General features: G+C 49.0%; 2 non-coding genes and 1 pseudogene across 2 annotated transcripts; all 3 read right to left on the bottom strand.

Moving 5' to 3' along the window:
* Positions 1–168, bottom strand: part of LOC120847276 — a 6976-nt pseudogene extending 6808 nt beyond the window's left edge.
* Positions 169–857: 689 nt separating this feature from the next.
* On the bottom strand, positions 858–1010 carry LOC120847119. Its single transcript, XR_005717198.1, has one exon. It is a non-coding gene; the product is annotated as a 5.8S ribosomal RNA (ribosomal RNA).
* A 435-nt stretch (positions 1011–1445) lies between these two features.
* On the bottom strand, positions 1446–3261 carry LOC120847179. Its single transcript, XR_005717255.1, has one exon. It is a non-coding gene; the product is annotated as a small subunit ribosomal RNA (ribosomal RNA).
* Positions 3262–5000: the final 1739 nt, after the last annotated feature.

The following is a 5000-nucleotide window of genomic DNA, read 5'->3' as shown; positions in this document are numbered from 1 at the left end:
GTTACCTCCCATACACCACATTTCCCGATCGCCGGCAAGGACGAGGGATTCGGTGCTGGGCTAGGTCCCGTTTCGCTCGCCGCTACTAAGGGAATCCCTGTTGGTTTCTTTTCCTCCGCTTAGTGATATGCTTAAATTCAGCGGGTTGTCTCGCCTGATGTGAGGTCGACAATCTTTTTTTTTATTTTGTGCGCTTTCCAACAAAAACTTCGCCTCCTTACCACATGTCAAAAACACAAAAGGATGGCGAACTAACAGTTGTTGTACACACGCTTTGCATCGCTTTCGATTCGACAAAAAAGAAAGCGCGCAATCCAACGGCATTCCCCTACTGGATGGCTCCAGTATTCATCGGGGACGCGAAGGTCTTAGACTGACGGAAGGCTACGACGCAAAAAACTTTCCTCCCAGAAGCGTTTTTCTTTTTTTTGTGCAAATCAACGCCACGAGATTTACATTTGCCGACGCCGCGTTTCAACGCGCCAACGCCAACTCCGTCCCACGGTTTTTCCACTCGAACAACATCCACGCCAAAGAAAACAGAATCGATCAAAAAGAAACCGTTTCAAATCTCCGTTTCTAACGCACCGACGTCACAGCGCCGTTCAACGTGCGAAAGATTTTTTTGGTACGGGATTTTCCACAAACGGTATCCATCGAGTTTCGTTTTCCCATGCAGTGTTCGATAAAAACTCGTAGGAGGAGGAGGACTGGTTAAGCGCACGCGTGCAATCGCACCACTCGTGCATTTGCTCAAAGAAAACGCAACGCAAGAAAGCATAAAACTGCGTGCTGCCCACGATCCGACACAGTCAAAACGAGGTAGAAAACAAATTCTCCTCTCTTGATATATGATCCGACCCTCACACAGACGAAGCCACGGGAAGGCCCGAGGCCGCAATGTGCGTTCAAAGAGTAAGTGCTCAGTGTGTCCTGCAATTCACACCAAGTCTCGCAGCTGACTGCGTTCTTCATCGACCCGAGAACCGAGTGATCCACCGCTTAGAGTCGTGTTTTTGGATTTTTCAATCAGTACGACAAAACACAAGTTGTTGTTTTTTTTTCGCGCCCGGCACATCCCATGCCATCTCGAAAGCACAAAAAAAAGCTTCTTCTCAAACGCCTCTTCGTTAATCAAAACAAAAGGGCGATCCTCGAGAAGAGACGAAAAAGGGGGCGATGCGCCTTTTGTAACCCGCGGATTGTCCCGGTGCACTTGAAATCTCCTCTCAATCGAGGCAGCAGAGGGCTCCCGCTGGGCGCATCATCGAAAGGAACGGAGGCCACCCAAAGAAAAAGGCACATCCGAACCACAGTTGTTGTTTTTTTTTGTGCCGTCCCGACGGCATCCAAGCTTGGTCGGGATCGGCGCCAGATAAATTCGCACATCGAGTCCATTCCCCGTACAAGAGGAAGAAGACAAAACGATGCCAAATAACATCCGGTAATGATCCTTCCGCAGGTTCACCTACGGAAACCTTGTTACGACTTTTACTTCCTCTAAATGATCAAGTTTGGTCATCTTTCCAACACACCGGCGCAACCGAAAGGCCGCTCCGGGTATCGGTCCGAAGACCTCACTAAATCATTCAATCGGTAGTAGCGACGGGCGGTGTGTACAAAGGGCAGGGACGTAATCAACGCGAGCTTATGACTCGCGCTTACTGGGAATTCCTCGTTCAAGGGGAACAATTGCAAGCCCCTATCCCAATCACGAAGGAGGTTCCACGGGTTACCCAGTCTTTACAGACAGGGATAAAAACACGCTGCTTCCTTCAGTGTAGCGCGCGTGCGGCCCCGGACATCTAAGGGCATCACAGACCTGTTATTGCTCTGTTTCGTGTGGCTAGGAGCCGCTTGTCCCTCTAAGAAGGGTGCAAGGTGCAGAGAACCACGCACCTATTTAATAGGCTAGAGTCTCGTTCGTTATCGGAATTAACCAGACAAATCGCTCCACCAACTAAGAACGGCCATGCACCACCATCCACCGAATCAAGAAAGAGCTCTCAATCTCTCAATCCTCCCAGTGTCCGGGCCGGGTAAGTTTTCCCGTGTTGAGTCAAATTAAGCCGCAGGCTCCACTCCTGGTGGTGCCCTTCCGTCAATTCCTTTAAGTTTCAGCTTTGCAACCATACTTCCCCCGGAACCCAAATACTTTGGTTTCCCGGAAGCTGCCCGCCGAGTCATTTGAGTAACTCAGGCGGATCGCTGGTTGGCATCGTTTATGGTTAGAACTAGGGCGGTATCTGATCGCCTTCGAACCTCTAACTTTCGTTCTTGATCAATGAAAACATTCTTGGCAAATGCTTTCGCAGTAGTTCGTCTTGCGACGGTCCAAGAATTTCACCTCTAGCGCCGCAATACGAATGCCCCCGTCTGTCCCTCTTAATCATTATCCTGTATTCCAAAAACCAACAGAACAGAAACAGGATCTTGTTCTATTATTCCATGCACTGTTATTCAGGCGAATCGCCTGCGTTGAGCACTCTAATTTTTTCAAAGTAAACGCGCCGGCCAAAGCAAGGCACCTGATGAAGGGAACCAAGCCACGACAGGCATGATGTTCAGCACGGGCCGTAACGTGGTGTCCACGCACTTCCCGCCTGTAACTGAGATCCAACTACGAGCTTTTTAACCGCAGCAACTTTAGTATACGCTATTGGAGCTGGAATTACCGCGGCTGCTGGCACCAGACTTGCCCTCCAATGGATCCTCGTTAAAGGATTTAGAGTGTACTCATTTCAATTACGGGGCCTCAAAAGAGTCCCGTATTGTTATTTTTCGTCACTACCTCCCCGTGCCGGGAGTGGGTAATTTGCGCGCCTGCTGCCTTCCTTGGATGTGGTAGCCGTTTCTCAGGCTCCCACTCCGGAATCGAACCCTGATTCTCCGTTACCCGTAACAACCATGGTAGGCGCATAACCTACCATCGACAGTTGATAAGGCAGACACTTGAAAGAAACGTCGCCGGCTCGTGGCCGTGCGATCAGCACAAAGTTATCCAGAGTCACCACACAAAACGGACCGAAGCCCGATTGATCTTGGTCTAATAAAAGCACCCGTCGCCCCGAGGGGCTTCGGGCTCACTGCATGTATTAGCTCTAGAATTGCCACAGTTATCCAAGTAGGAAGAAACGATCTAAGGAACCATAACTGATTTAATGAGCCATTCGCGGTTTCGCCTTGTTTCGGCATGTACTTAGACATGCATGGCTTAATCTTTGAGACAAGCATATGACTACTGGCAGGATCAACCAGGTAATCTTTTCGTGGTGGGTCGCCCAAAACCCTACCAACGCGCGGACGCGGGGCCACCGTCAGGCGCCCCTTACGAACCGCAAACACACACAACGCTTAGGAATTACTTCCAAATCCAAGAAGAAATGAAGCACGTTCGAGCGCGCAGCCGGAATATCCCCGACCGAGGTCGGTACCGACGCGGCAAGAAGCGCATAAATTTCTTTCTCGTCGTAGCAACAGAAAGTCGTACGCCAAAAAAATCATTGACGACGCCTTCGCAGCGTTGCCGAGCTTTCAGGTCCCGTGAGGACGCGAGGACGCACCCCGGCCTTCGGTCAGAACGCGCTCGTCATTTCACACCGTTCGGTTAGCGCGGACGCTCCGAAACACCCTCCTCTCGCATTCGTTTTCAAGACACAGGTGCACCCGAGAACCGACCCCAACGGCAGACGCCAGAGATCGCAGGTACCTTGCTGTAACGACCATGCGGCGGAGGCAGCGGCCGAGACGGCGACGAAAGGCGTCGGCGACGTCGTCAGACGCCGCTCGCACCAATCGAACGCTCGACAGACCCCACCTCCACATAATAGCACCGATAAGTATAAAGAAGATCCTTCACGAGCATTCTGTACATAGTTTGTGGTTATCAGTTTCGGTGACTGACTGACTGACTTACTGACTTACTGTCTCTCACTCTATTCAGTATCATTTATTTGTCCTTCTTTCTTTCTTATTTTTTTTCCCCTCTCTCTCTCCTTATATATATATATATATGTATGTATGTTTGTGCGTATATATATATATATAAATGTTCTTTTTTTCCTCTGTGCCTCCATACGTACATACATCCTACCCCTATAAAAAAAAATTATTTCTCGCTTTTTATTAAAAACGTGCTGACCCCTGCTTGACTCTGATTACTTCTTTTCGACTTTCAGTTCATGTTAACATGGTCAACAGAAAGTTTATCGACTTTGTTATTACAAAGTAAACCAATATTTACACGGGGCGTTTCATGCGTTTTGAATTGTGTCAGAGCCGAACAATGAGCGCTATAGTAAGTGAGATTGTCACTGCTTTTAATCCGAATGCTCGCGGTATCGCGCGTGTTTACGGCAGGCTTCATAATAGGCAATTTTCTTTCTTTACACTACTCTTCTTTGCTCACTTCATTGTTTCTACCATTGGTTTCGTTTGGAAGGCCCCGCCACTTAGTTTCCGACAAAGTCCTCTCAAGGAACGAAGTGAGAAGCACGGGATTAACAAAAGAAAAAGATGCGTGTTTTCTAGCGGTTACCCGTGTCGCTTTGCGACACGGGCTTTCTGGCGCTTTCAACTGGGCGAGAGCCGAACAATTTACCCTACTGCACTTGCGACGGGCAGCGCTTTCAAACGGAATACTGGAAATCTCGCTTACTTTTCTGGCAAGTTTGATAGGAGACAAATATTATTCTTTTCACGCGAATTGTTCGCTCTATTTCTAATCTCTCTCTTCCGTGTCCTTGGCATGGAACGCCCGCTTCGTCTCCCACAAAGTACTTCCGAGGAATCAAGTGCAAAACACGCGACTTTAAAATGTGCGTGTTTTCTAGCGGTTACCCGTGTCGCGAGGCGACACGGGCTTTCTGGCGCTTTCAACTGGGCGAGAGCCGAACACTGTACACAACTGCACTTGCGACGGGCAGCGCTTTCAAACGGAATACTGGAAATCTCACTTACTTTTGTGGCAAGTTTGATAGGAGACAAATATTATTCTTTTC

Source organism: Ixodes scapularis, unplaced genomic scaffold (assembly GCF_016920785.2).
Source record: "Ixodes scapularis isolate PalLabHiFi unplaced genomic scaffold, ASM1692078v2 ptg001158l_1___fragment_3__unscaffolded, whole genome shotgun sequence".
NCBI lineage: Eukaryota > Metazoa > Arthropoda > Arachnida > Ixodida > Ixodidae > Ixodes > Ixodes scapularis.
The sequence above is the reverse complement of the archived record's forward strand: the minus strand, read 5'-3'. Positions and strand labels throughout refer to the sequence as shown.